The sequence below is a fragment of the Desmodus rotundus genome, chromosome 12 (genome assembly GCF_022682495.2).
Source record: "Desmodus rotundus isolate HL8 chromosome 12, HLdesRot8A.1, whole genome shotgun sequence".
Taxonomy (NCBI): domain Eukaryota; kingdom Metazoa; phylum Chordata; class Mammalia; order Chiroptera; family Phyllostomidae; genus Desmodus; species Desmodus rotundus.
The window spans coordinates 25,428,256-25,442,847 of NC_071398.1; the positions used below are offsets into that span (position 1 = coordinate 25,428,256).

Consider the following 14,592-nt stretch of genomic DNA (forward strand, 5'->3'; position numbering starts at 1 on the left):
GAATGCTACCCTTTAAATACTGTGTTCCCATTGATTTAGTTTCTATCAGGGTGCACTGGTATCTCTTGGACATTCTCCCAAGGGGGCTGAAACTTGTTTGGGGCTTTATAAACCTTCAGTTATTACAGTAGTATGTGGCCCTCCAAAGTTCAGCTCTGTTCAATAAAATCTTATTTTTTATTATTTAATTCAGAGGCAGGAGGGCATATGGGGAAGGGGGATGTCCAAAAAGGCTCCTTAGGGGGACAGTAATGAGAAAAGGCTGAGAAACGCTGCTGTGGAATCTACCTCGTATTGTGTTGTGAAGCGAGGCAGGGTGTAGGTAAAATAGCTGTGTGGTAGTCTCGCCAGTCTCTGCTCCATCCTGGTAACCCTGTTGTTGTAATGGCCACAGCTCGGAGTGCCAGTGTGGTCGCATGCCGTCACCTGCCATCACAGTCCATTGGGGTGTTCCCTCAGCGCCAGGCTCTATGTTTTAAGCATTGAATCATCTCAGTGTGAGGAAATCTGAGTCCTTTGCCCAAGGCCACCCTGAAGGGGAAGTGAGATTTGACTTACAGCATCCTAGCCCCCAGGACCCCCTTCTCAGCTCCGCCCTTCCTCCCAGCCTCCTGCCCTCAGAGCCCTGCAGGTGGAAAACCAGCATCTCTGGTCCCATGAAGGAGCGTAGATGGGGTTACTCTGGGCAGCGTGATGGCAGCTGCAGCCCTCCCAGCATCCCCTGGAGCAGAGCATGCTGTCTTGAGACTCCTTGGGGAGGCCAGCCCTGTTTGGTTTGGGTGGTTCAGCCCCTGAGGCCAATTCCTGGGGGTATGGTAGCATAAACAGTTGTGCTGAGTTAATGAGGCCTCATTTCTGACTCAGTGCCCCTTGGAGGCCAGGTCCTGTGGAGACGGGCCTGGCTATGTGTACAAGGCCATGGGGGACAGCGGGTTTGTGTGACAAGACCAAGAGTGTGTCCCAGGCTGTGAGGGCAGGCTATGTGTGTACAGAGCTGTGAGAAGACAAGCCGTTTCTGTATCTAAGGTTTGAGGTGAGAGGCCCAGGTACATACCGCTCTGTGAGGGGCCAGGCCCGTGTGTGTACAAAGACCATGAGGGAACAGTCTGCTTTGTGTGACAAGGCCAAGAGTGTGTTGCAGGGTGTGTGCTGATAAAGCTGTGCAACCACTGTCCTGTTTTTGTGTCCAAGGATCGAGGCAACAGGTCCTGACTACCTGCTGGGAGCACATGCGCACCAGGCCCACAGAGAGCCCTGAGAAGCAGACACACCTGCTGTGCCTAACCTGCCAGCACGGCGCTTCTGCTGCCCCCAGCCCTGAAGAAGGGCCATTTCACTTCCTGAAGGGTGTTCTTCAGGCCTCAGGCCGTTGCACAGATGTCTTGAAAACTAAACTGGTCTTATCCCCCGGGGGATCTCAGTCACCCTGAACAGCCCCAGGGGCTGAGGGACAGGAGCAGACTTAGTGAGAGACAAGAGCAGACTTTGTGAGGGACAAGAAGCTGGCCCAAGGCAGAGGAACGCGCTTGGCTCTGGGAGAATCCCAGCCCAGGTTTGTGTCCCCTCTGGCCGTTTGCCTGGGCCACACAGCCTCCTTCTGCCCAGCAGGGTTTCCCAGGCTCCTGGGGCAGCCATAGGTCACCCCTGTCCAGGGCTCTGTCTGTCCCCTGTACAGAGTAGGCAGGTGAAAAAGAATGTGGGGTTCATGTATGTGTGAGGGGGTGGCCATGTTATGAGTGCATTGGGTATGGAATGTGTTTATTGGGGCCTCAGTTTCTCCTCTGTGAAACGGGGGTGATACTAGTACCTCGCTCATGGGGTCCTTGTGAGGATGGGATGCTCTGCCATTTGTGAAGCGTTTTGAAAGGAGCCCCACAGGAGCCAGTGCTGTGGGAGCACCATCACATACGCCCTTGCCGGGTGTCTCCTGTGCGTCGGTGGGCGAGAGCAGCCTCCTTCCTAGCCGCTCCTTGCCTCCGCACGGCGTCTGTAAGAACTGAGGATGGTGGGAAGTCTGTCCTGAGGGGCCCTGCCCAGTGTGGGTCATGGGGTGTTTCTCAGATGTTTGAGTGCCTCCTGTGCCTGCCACTTCAGGTACATTAGCTCCCCTAATCCCACAATGGTTCTGCAAGTCTCTGCTATCCCATCTCATAGGTGAGGGGACCAAGCATCTAAGGGGACGAAGGACATTCATTGCTAAGGACAGTGGCTCCTAAGGATGTCACAACCTAGCTTTCACATCAGGCCCTGGTGAGCCCATCCTATGCCCAGAGCCCTCACTGAGGCCCGGCAACCATCAGGAACTCTGGTGGGCAAGTGAAAAACCAGAGGCTTGGAGGCAAAGACCACGGGGGCTGGAAGCTTAGGTTCTCTTCTCTCATCGGGCCACCCCCTTGGGAAGGCTGAACCCCTTACTCCCATTCCCGCGCAGGGTGAGAGGCCCCAGCTGGTGCCAAGATTCCTGGGGAACAGGTCAGAGGGACAAAAGGGCCTTGAGCCATCACCCCAACCCTGAAATCCCTTTGGGACCCACCCCCCACCCCTCCTGAGCTGAGGCCTTTCCTCCTGGGGAGGAGCCACTTCTAGTCCAGCAGCTGTGGCCCCTAGATAACTTTCTCTACCCAACTGAAAACCCCTCTGAGCACATGTCCCCCAGCACATGAGCCCTGAGTCTTCCTCCAGCCCTCTCTCGACACAAAACAGCAGGTGGCCATCACTGCCCTTAGTGGACGATCGCTTCTGTGCCAAGTATGTGCCTCCCTGTTGAATCCTCACAACCCTGAGGAGAGGCCTTGTCCTCCCATTTCCCCATTTCACAGATGTGGAAACTGAGCCTGAGAGGTTAAGCCACTCATGGAGGTCACACAACCATTAATTAGATGACCGAGCTGGGGTTGAACACAAAATCACCTGATTCCAGAACCGGGGATCTTACCCACCGAGAACGTGGCTCCCACCTGTATACATTTGTGAGCGCCCACACGCGCGCACACCAGACCGCTCCTCATACCTGTGAGCTTGCACTTCCGGACTGCTCCGTGTCTGCCTTTCCTCTCCTGTGACTTGCATGTTTAGGGCCTGGGTATTTTTGTTTTGGGGGGCATTTCACGAGGGCTTTACATTTTTCTCTAAGTCTCACAGAGGTCACCACGGGGATTATGTGAACTAACCTCTGACTTGGCACTCCCCTCCTTGTCACGGATGGTGCCCTGACCCATCCTGCTTGTGGCACAGCGCACTGTCAGACCGCCTGTCCTCAGCCCGAGAATGTCAAGCTCAGCAACAACCCAGTTCCATGCCTGCCCCAAACCTGCTGCGTCACCCGCGTCCCCAAATTCCAGCCTCAAGGCTCTGTGTGCCTGGACCTACCCTTGTTTCGAACTCCCCTGGCACGGGGCCAGCGCCCTCCTGTGTGGCTCCTGGCTGGGCTCACCTGCTCCGGCCAGGATGTTTCTTCCCCTGGAGGGAAGACAGTGGCCCCTGTTTCACCCTTCTATTACTTACGTGGTGGCCTCGCCCCTCCCTGCCCCCCACCCTCCCCTGTCTCCTGCTGTCTTTCTCTGCCTTTTACAAGGATCACGAGAACATCTTTATAGCCACATCAAGGACAACCACCACTCTGTTCCTCCTAGTCCCCACCCGACGGCTGATTTCACTCTCACACGTGTCCTTCAGGTCCGTCCACCTTTGCACAGGCCTCCATGGACTCGCACTTGTGGGGCACTTGGGCTGTTCCTGTTTTTCTCATTATAGGTAATGCAGCCATGACTGTCCCCCATATTAAAGCTTTTACTTCTTTTGGACCACTTTTTTAGGGCGTATTTCCAGAACAGTGGTTACTGGGCAGAGTTGGGGTATTTTTTGGTGGCTCTTACCATATATTGCCAGTTTGCTCCCAAAGAATAATGTTTGCAGTGCCTAAGGGTGAGGGCTCTGGACCAAACTGCCTGGGTTCAAATCCTGGCTCCACCGTCACTACTGGCTGTGTGACCCTGGACCAGTTATGTTCCTCTCTGGGCCTCCTTTTCCTCCTAAATAAAATGGGGTTACCATAAGACCAAAGTCATTAGGTTCTTGTGATGACTAAATGGGTTAATAGCTTCAAAGAACTTAGAACAGCATCTGCCATGTGAGTGAACATTGGATCAGTGTTAATTAATCCTGTTCTGCTTTACTGATTAAGGGCCCTGTTTCCCTCGGTGTAGAAGGGCTGTAGAGGCCAGCTGTAGAAGGAGGGCATGGGCATAGCATCTGCTCCAGCAGCCCCAAGTGGGCCCTTTGCAGGCATCACTAATCAGTCATGGTACTGTCTCGCCGAGGCAGAACTCTTCTCAGCATAGCCCCCTGCAATAAGGTCCACCTGAGTTGACAGGGAGAGTGAAAGCTTGCCACCATCCCTGCTGTCGTGACCTCCTGCTCCTGTGGTCACGAGTGTCAACTCTCCTGCCTCTGAGAAGGAAGGTGAGCAGGGAAGCAGGACAAGGATGGCCGGGGGGTGGCCTCAGTGCTCTCATTGGCCCAGCCACAGGTCAGCTTCCTCCAGGTTGAGAAGGCAGGAATTCCGTCGTGATTAATTTCTGGCACTTGGTCAAAGAGGGCTTTGTGACCGCCTAAGAGGGGATCAAGGGATTCAGTGGGTCACTGTGTAAGGAGGGGCTTTCCCTGGAGGCAGGGGACCCAGCACAGTCCAAGACTTTGGGAGGGGCCTAGGCGGGAGGTGCAGCTGGTGGTGGCACTGAGCCCCAGAAAGCACAGGCCCTTACAGAAGCCAGTCCAGCCAGGCCCCATCAGCACTTATGCTTGATGGCACCGAGGGGAGGCCTCGAGGACCCAGGCGTCTGGTCCCCCAGGAAGGCCATAGTCTTCAGTGACTCCCAGCTACAGCTCATGACTCTTGGTGCATCATCAGGGACCCTGTAACTAATAACAAGGGAGGCTTCAGGGATTGAAACTAACAAGTGGCAGAGGGCAGGGCAGCCTGGGAAGCAGTGCTCGCACTCTCGTGGGCTTTCTTTGCTGTAGATGAAGAGAACAGTCATTAGGTGCCTACTGACACCAGGTGCTATGCGGGGGCTCTCACGTGTGTGATCTCTCACAACCTTGTCAAAGGTTGGTTGGAGTCACCTTGAAGGAGGAGCTGGGAGGGCAGAGGACTTGTCCACATTGCACAGCTAGAACCAGGCAAAGCTGGGGTTTGAACCCAGGGTGGTGGGTCTCTGAACCCAGCCTTCTTCTGCTGCTGGAAGGTGGCACCGCTGTGGACCTGGAGAGGGTGGGGGCATAGGCATGGAGGCCCTTCTAGGAGCCACAGAGGCAGAGAAGCCTCAGGCAAGCGTCAAGCCCTTGCAGCAGTCTCCAGCGCCAGCGCTCTCTCTGGAATAGACATGGGACATTTTGACCTGTTTTTTAAATAAACTTTTCACTAAGGATAATGTATAGATCCAGAGAATGCTGCTGGATCAATTCTCACAGAACTGAGCCAATGTAACCGTCTCCCAGATCAAGAAACAGAGCATGACTACCCCTGAGGAGCCCCTTGCCCCCCCACCCAGTCCCTACGCTCCCCTCTCGACCCCCACCACGAGAAGCCGTGACCCTGCCTTCCAGCAGCTAGACCAGTTTTCCTGTGTCTGGACTTTGTATAAGTAGAATCATACAGGCTGAACTCTTGTGCCTGGCTCCTTTGGCTCAAAATTTTGTTTATAAGATTTATTCATGCTGTTGTGTGTAGCGATAATTTATTCATTTGCTTTGCTGGATGGTGTCCTGTTGAATGAATAGGTTATTAATTTGTTCGTTCTGTTGTAGAGAGATACTTCCAGGTGGACTATTACCTATAATCGTTCTATTCCCAAAGCACGACTATAAACATAACTTTTGGTGAACGCATGTCAACAGCCCAATGAGCATAGACCCTGAGACCACCACAGGGTCCCCTTTAGTGGTCGCTACCCAGCAGTTTTGCAGGGTGGTCATACTGACTTATGTACCTGCTAGCAGTGTAGAAGAACCCCAAGGCACAGGGTACTTAAAAACCACATTTATGTAGGTTTTCTTTTAATACGGAAAAGGAGAGAGAGAACTAAAATAATTCCCCCAGTCCATAAATCTCTTAACAGTTTTTAAGTGTCACAACATCGATCTATGATTTACATGTAACAAAACGCACACATCTTTACGGTTGGGTGTGGTGAGTTTTGACTGTTGTAGTCACCTGAAAAATGACCGCCCAAATCCCCATCACCCCAGAAAATTCCCTACCCCCCTTTCCAGTCAGCCCCTCCTTCCTCCCAGATACCCTTTGTTAGCAGTGAAGACAAATGAATGCTAACACCCATGTGGTCATTGTAAGGAGTATAGAAAGGTATACAATGCATAGTCTCCTCCTCCCCCAAGTCCATTTCCCAAAGGCAGGGCTGGTAGCATCGTGGGGGGGGGGGGGGTGCTTCCTAAGGTTTTTATGGATATTCCTGTCTCACCACCACACAGATTTTATTCCCCACGCTGTTGTGTTCCTCGCCTGTTCACCCATTCGTGGCGAGCTCTCTGTAGCAGCACGCACAGATGGCCTTCACTCCTTTTTATGCCTTTGCAGTATTCCACTCCGAAAAGGGTCGAACTGGATGGGACTTCAGACCTCACGAAAACTGTTGTCCAGGTGGGGCAGCCAAGTTTCTGAGGAGAAGGACAAGCCTTTGTTGAGCACCTACCTAATCAGTGGGCCAAAGACAGTGAGAGGTGCTTTGCTCCCTTGTCCTCACCCTTTGAGTCCCTCCAATCATCCCACTTGGAAGGGCAAGAACCTGGAGCCAGGGCACCTGGGTAGAATGAGCTGCCCCAGGACACAGTGGAGCAACTGGGTTTATGTTCTGTCCCTGGGACCCCAAACCTTTCCCTCCACCCTCCTGCCCTAGCCAGGACTTCCCCAGCCCCCACCAGAGGGCCAGCCTTGGGCTTTGGGACATCCTACACACCCCCACCCCTTCCGTGTAAAGATCTTCCCAGGGCCTCAGGAATGGCGCATGACAGCTGGCTCTTCAGACGGCCAAGAAAGAAGTGCATTGTGGTAGTTGCTTTTTTTCTAAACAAGGAAGGGGGACCAGAGAGTTCGTGTGTCGTCCCACGCATGCTTTAATGGGGGCTGATGAGTCACTGAACCGTACAAGGAAGTTTTTTCACGTAGACGGTTTGTGGGTGAACTTGTTTTCTGCCCTTTAAAGCAGAATTTTTCCCTCTATTTCTCTCTCTTTAAAGAAGTTTTTAAAACATAAATATGAGGCAAGCAAACCTTGGCTACCAAGACCATTTGTTCTACAGAAGTCTGCAGTGGGTCCCTTTCGGAGTAGGTGGTGGGCAGTGCGCCCTGAGATGGATGGGGCTGCTGGTCAGTGTTCGGGCGGGGCTGTGGCAGGGCTCCAGCCTCAGAGGGGAAGGTGGCCTGCCCTTCTGTGTTGGTACTGAGGCCCCTGCCCACCTGTTGGCTCAGAAACGAGCAGTGCCTGTCCCCGCAGAGGAGTTAGGTCCTTGCCTCTCCCGGCGGTGAGAAAATACCCAGTGTGGCAGCCAGCTCAACTCTCTGCAGGGAGAGGTGTTTGGGAGAGAGGCTAATTGACCGGAAGACAAGGGCAGAACCACCATAGTCCTGCTCGCCAGGTGACCCTGGTGCCCTCTTAGAACCAACAGACACTTTTACGGAAAGCCCTGAGATGGACAGAGAGCCCCTTTTGAGAGACCTGAAGCTGCCCCTGACTGAGCCTTCTGACTGGTGGCAGGAAGCCAAGGTTGTTTGTTGGGTGGGGGCTGGGCTAGGCAGGTACTTGAAAAAGACTCTTTGGCAGAATGGGCCGAACCTGATTTCTGGGCTAGAGCAGATGTCCGGGACTGAGTGCGTGGAGCCCAAAAAGCACACCTAAGAGGTCAGGGGCCAACTCAGCATTGGTCAAAGGTGCACTTGAGCTGCCCGCTGGCACGTGTTGGCTCCTGAAGCCTTTGTCAGTGTCTGCATTAAACTCTCCACCCAGGATGGTCCTCAGCGCCCCAAGCCTCCCCGCCACGATGGACCCAGGAGTTTTGAACCTCGGTGGTTTCCAAAGTGGGGTGCTCAGACCAGCAGCATCTGTGTGGCCTAGGAACCTACTAGAAACACAGATCTTTGTCTCATGAACTCAAAGGTAGGGGGGAAGAGTGTAGCAATTGTGTTTTGCGTGCCCTGCGGGTGGTTCTGGTACACATCACGGATGAAAAACCACTATAATGATTTGAGGAAACTACAGTAGACATTTATTGAGCTCCTACTGTTTTCCATTCATTTTATCTTATTTAGACCATACAATGTCCCTGGGAGGTGGAGATTATATCCCCATTTTACAGACTAGAAAACTGACTCTTAGGTTAAGTAATTTTCCCATACGTCTGAACCAGAATTCAGACCCAGGCATGAGGCTACTTCTGTGCCCAGACCCTGTTGCTGGGTCTCTCTTGACCTGAGATCAAGCATAAATGGCTGAATGCATCTGTAGCTTTTGGATTACTCTGCTGCATCTCCTCCATTTATGCAGGTAACTTAGACTTCGCCATGATGAACACCCTCCAAGTGCTGCTCCCAGTCTCCACCTTGGACTCCCCCTGTGCAAGGAGAGTTCTCAGTGCGACTGAGGGGCCTTCCTCAGCAAGGAAGGAGCAGCCACCATGTCATTCCTCCCTCTTCACAAGTGCCCTACCCAGGGAGACAGGAGTACGTCTTACCCTAGATTCAAGCACACCATCACTCCCTACCTGGATACACACGTTGGGGATCAAACTTAAATTGATTGATCAGGGAACTGGGTCCTCTTCCAGGGTGCTCATAAATTAAGGCCCTCTGTAGAAGGAGCCGTGGCTACAGCCCAGAGGAGACAGCCCAACACAGAATGGAGCTCAAACAAAAGAATGAACAGATCAGATGTCCTTAGAAGCATTGGAAGCTCTAGATAAAGTTCTTAGTCAGATAAACAGCGGAGGCTCCTGTTGAGATGCTACCGTCTTGAGGCAGCGCAGGGAACTCCTTATTTGGGATAGAGACTTCCCTTTCTGTGCCCAGAAGAAACAGCCTTGTGCTGGTCTTTTCCAGTCGGGAGAGCAAAACTCGCTAGGGGCCTAGCCCTCCCACAAGGCAGACGAAGAGCAGCCTCTGGTAGGGTGTTTGCATTTTTAAATTTATTTGGTGGGTTGCTGCGACTCAGGGGGTTTCTTCAGAAAACGGCATCTCCTATTAATGATTAATGAGAGGTCTCCACTGCAGTCTTTAGTACTAGGTTCAGGTTCTGCACGGGGCTCCCAGCCCCAGTAACATCATTGGAAAATAATAGGATCTTCTTAAACAGAATGTTTAAAAGGTGGGGTCTCATGCCCGCCTTGGGTGTGGAGCGACTGTGTCGAATTTGTAATTAAGGCGGGGCAGGACGCAGGACACGTTTCTGGACATTTGAAAGACTGGGGAAGACAGGTGGGCTGTGTTCTTGGGGACCCTGGCGGTATACGCTGGACATGCGGGGCTAACGCCGGGCAGGCAGTGGCCCTGGGGAAGAGCTCTAGCCAGGAGGGGAGTGCCGCTCACCAAGGTGTGGCGGTCACAGCAGTCCAAAGGCAACTGCCAGAAAGACCTTTGAGAGAGTTTGCAGAGAGCACTGAGGGCAGATTGGAGGACATCTGTTTGTTTCGTTTTCATTTTCTAAATGAATATGTTCCTTTTGCCTTGTGGTGCTTAAGGTGGTTTATGAAAACAGAGTGGGAAAATCTGCACTAATTGATACGGAGCGATTTCCACCAGGTGTTAGAGAAAAAAAGCGAGAGGCAGACAGACCTATGTATGTTGCGATGCCCTTTTTATGAAACAAGATGAGGAACACAGCAGCACACACTGAGGACAGGGTAAATCTCTGCACGCGCGTGTTGGATTGTATGTGGCTGTGGAGAAAGATCGGAGCTGATAGATACCGGAGGCCAGCGAACTCTCCAGCCCACCACCTTGTTCTCTAAATAAGGGGTTTATGGGGACACGGCCCCGCCTATTCATGCCACAACAGCAGAGTGGACGGAAAAGCCTGGATATTTCTTATCTAGCCCTTCACAGAAAATGTTTGTGTGACCCTGATACATGTCACGGAGTTAGCATGGTTTTGGAGGTGCAGTTTTAAAAAAGCCCACATGCATGAGACACGCTAGTATCTACACTTTTATACCGGTGTGTGCACGTGCAGGCGCGTGCACAGAAAGAGAACACAAACAGTGATGATCACCAACATGCAGACGTGCAGGCCGTGAGCCCACGTGACGGAGTTCTTGTGCACTTCACTCTCTTCCCTAACGCCGTTCTTCTGTACGTTCCCGTTTATCAGTGAGCGTGTACCGTTTCAAAACCCAGGTAATCTGCTAGGCCCTGAGAGGTCGGAAATAATGAGGTCTCAGCTGCCCTCCAGCTCTTTCTAAGAAGGTGGGATTCTGACCAATTTGATAATTCTGTGGAAGGGACAGAAATCCCAATTTTTAAGTCTTTGGGGACTTGTGTCTCTCTTTCTTTTTAATTAAATGCACAGTACTTGGATATGGCTTCCTGCAGTAGCTTGAAACAGTATAGAGAAAGCTGAAGCTCCTCCTTGCCCTGCCCCACCCCCCGAAGCTACTTCCCTCCCCCAGGAAGACAGCTGTCATCAGCCTGACACTTGTCCGCCCCCCCTTATGTGTTAGATCCATGCATGTGCAGCCCGTGCATCTTAGTGTATATGAACACATAGGCGTGTGTGGTTTTGCTTCTACACTCCAGGTATGTGGGGGTGAAATCCATGGCCGATCTCTCATTCTTCATTCTCTTTCTCTGCTCTCTAGTATTACACCATACACGTGGGCCACAGCTTATTTAAGCATTTCTCTGTTGATGGGCAGTTAGGGGTTCTCTGGTCATCCTTACTGTTTCTCATGGGTTAACTGTCTTTAATCAGTGTCCTGCTGAACCCAATAGTAGCCACCATTTATTGAGCACCTACAAAGGGCAGGGCATTCAACAGAAATACCACATTTGACCTTGTCAACATCTGCAAGAGGCAAGTGCTACTGTTAGCCCGTATACAGCCGAGGGAACTGAGGTTCAGAGAGGTGATATCATTTGCTGGAGGCTGCGCAGCTGACAAGTAGCAGAATGGAAATCTGAATGCAGATGTGCCCCACTCTCAGTTTGTGGTACTGCACCCACCTTGGAGCCAAAACAGGGCCCTGACTGAGCCTCTCTGTTCCTGGGAGTCTACGGGCTGGTGGGGGAGGTGAGTGAGCAAAGGGCAGTGAGGGTATAGTGTTGGGTGTGCTGAGCATCAGACTGGGAGCCCCCCCAGCACTGTCGATGGTACTCCCTAGCAGGGGGCTGCTGGAGAAATGGCCTCCCTGGAGTTAGGGCCGCGTGGAGACAAAGCATTTCCTGATGCGGGGAGCAGGTCCGGGGCTGTGTCATGACTCAGGACAACAGGGTGGCCCTGAGGAGGGGTCCTGCCTCAGGCAGGCAGTTTTGACCTAGAGCACATCACCGTCCCCCTCCATGTTGTTGTGAGCTCCTCATCTGTACAGCGGGGGTTGTGCCCGCCCCCTTAGACAGGACCAGCAGTGCCGACCCCTCGCTGCACACTAAGTCATCGGGGAGTTTGAATATACTTCACTTAACGTGGTAAAATACACATAACATGAAATTGGCCATTTTAATCATGTTTAAGTAGCAGTAAGTTTCACAACATTCACACTGTTGTGCAAACAACCAGCACCATCATCTCCAGAACTTTTCCATCTTTCCAAACTGAAACTGCCCCCGTGAAACACACACTCCCACTCCCCGCCCCCAGCTCCTGGCACCCACCATCCTGCTTTCTGTGTCTCTGAACCTGACTCCCCTAGGTCCCTCGTGTAAGCGGAATCATGCAGTGTTTGTCCTTTGTGACTGGCTCACTGTCCTCAAGGTCCGTCCGTGTTGTAGTCTGTGTCAGAATTCCCTCCCTCTTCGTGGCTGAGTAATCATTACATGCATGGACCACGTCTGTTCATCCGTTCATCATCGGTGGGTATTTGAGTTGCTTCCACAGTTTGCCTCTTGTGAATAATGCTGCTATGCACATTGGTGTTTAAATGTACTTTAAATTATACCGTGCCCCCCAAAATACAGATGCCTAGGCTCTGCTCCACCCTCAACATCCACCTGGTGGGATTGACCTGGGGGTGGACTCTTCATGGAATATTGTTAAGCCCCCTCAAGTGGTTTTGATGTGTAGCCAGGATTGAGAACCCCTAAACAGTTGTTTTGGGATTAGCATCTAGCTCAATGCCCTGCAGTAGGAAGCCCTACCAGGGGTGTCCAGCCCACGGCCTGCAGGCCACATGCGGCCCAGGATGGCTGTGAAAGCGGCCCAACACAAAATCATAAATTTACTTAAAACCTTTTGAGATTTTTTTGTGATTATGTGTTGCAGTGTATTTAATGTGTGGCCCAAGACAACTTGCCTTCTAGTGTGGCCCAGAGATGCCAAAAGTTTGGACACCCCTACGCCCTAGGTTGTTAGCTGGTGTGGCAGGGGTTGCTATTGGCTGATGTGTGGCCCTTATCAAAGGAAAGAGAGCTCCCTTTGCTTTGAGCTAGAGTTTGCCTCCTGACCCCTCTTTGCCAAGGACCCTAAGCCAGCCCTGACGTCCTGCCTAAATTGCCCAGGGAGGACCCCTGTAGCTTCCCTGCATGACCAGGTGGCTCCTCCTGACATCATTGACGGTGAGGGTATTCAGGTGTCCCTGCCCAGCCTTCCCTGAGGCAGTGAAAGGACCTCTAGTTATAGGCTTGGGGAGGTGACACCAGCATTTCTATCCCATGAGGGAGTAGGAAAGAGACTGGGAGGGGGGCGGTGCTTCCGGTCTTTTCCAGAAAGATAAAACCCAACAAACTCCAAACTGAGGATAAGCTGGGAGAGGCTGCTGAGAGCAGGGGCACCTATGTGCTAATGCCCTCCTGCCCACAGTCCCAGGCGGGCCCCAGCTGCCACCTTCACCAGGTAAAAGGGTTGGAAGGGTCAGCTCAGCAGCTGAAGCAGAGCAGTGGAGTGATTAGGAGCCAGGTTTCCTGGGCTCCTTCTGTCCTTTGTGGCTCACCAGCTGTATGAGATTCCAGTGGCTGCTGTAACAAAGTACTACCCACCGGATGGCTTCTGGTGGCTGCTACAAATCTCGGCATTCCTTGGCTTGTGGGTGCGTCACTCCAGTCTCTGCCTCCATCTTCCTATGACCGTCACTCCCTTGCACATGTATGTGTCTTCACATGGCCTTTTTATAAGATGCCAGGGGTGACCTCGATTTAACTTGATGGCATCTGCAAAGAACCATTTCCAAATAAGGTCACATTCACAGATACCAGAGGTTAGGACTTGGACATATCATTTTGGGGCACTTAGTTCAACCCACAATACCAGGTGTGTGGCCTCAAGCAAGGTGTTAATCCCTCAGTGCGCCCTTCTGCTGTGTATCATGTGGAACAGAGTAAGTGTGTCTGCCTCGTAGGGAGTAGTTAACGAGGCATGCGCGTTAGGGTTCAAGGGTATCGTTCTTATCTGGAATCTACTTAAAAGTGCAAGCTCCTCGACCCCCTGACCCTGGGTTAGAATCTGCCTTCTAGCAAGATCCTCCCTCCCTGCCCCCCAAGTGTTTCCTGCACACAGGAGCATCTGAGGAGCACTGGGCGGGGAGTGGGGGCAGAAGGTTTGGTGTAGTGTCTGGCACAGCAGAAGCATTTCATACGTGTTAGTCATTATTTCTGATTTTATTCTCCCTTTTACAAACACTGAAAGCACCTTCCAAGTACCCTAAGTGGTTCCAGTCACTGCACAGAACAATGAAGAAACAGACAAGGCCCCAAGGAGCCCGGAGCTGAGTGAGAAAAAGTCACATACTATTTTAAAATGTAGTCAAATGGACGTGTGTGGTGATCGGATGTTCCCAAGAGTGCAGCGGGCCCTAAGCGCCTGGTAGGATGTGGTACTCTGCTGGGAGACTGGCACCAAGGCCAGTTCATCTCACCAGCCAGATGCATGGTTTCCTAGGCAACTAGCCAGTGCCCCACAAGTGATGAGCAGGACACTGTGCCCCTATTCCTGCTGTTCCCTTGGAAGCAGTAATGGCTGTACGGAGACTGCCTCCGGTGGGCACCGAGGGGCTGAGTGCCCAGGCAGGCACTTTCCCTCTTTCAAACAAATTGCCTGTCTCCCCAAGCACCTGTCAGCTGGACACCCAACAGCAGCCAGTCAGGAACAGCCCCTGGCAGCCAGGGGGGTGAGGCTAAACTCTCCAATTTAAAGGATTTCTCTCTTGTTTCAGCAGAAGGCAGCAGCAGCGGCTGGGGCAGAGAAAGCGCTCAGCTGTGCCTCCCAGAGTGGCGTGGTAGCTGGGCACTCAGGATCCACAGCTAGATCTGGGTCCCCATTCCAGCTCTGGCTCTTACTTGCAATAGGACTTAAACTCTCTCAGCCTCGGTTTGCTTGTCTATAAAATGGGGCTAATTATACCACTTACCTTGTTGAGTGGTTGTGAGGATTAAGAAAA

General features: G+C 52.3%; 1 protein-coding gene across 2 annotated transcripts in view; it reads left to right on the forward strand.

Annotated features, from left to right (window-relative positions):
- Nucleotides 1-14,592, forward strand: part of CMIP (c-Maf inducing protein) — a 230,206-nt gene that overhangs the window by 158,341 nt on the left and 57,273 nt on the right. The window lies entirely within an intron of this gene.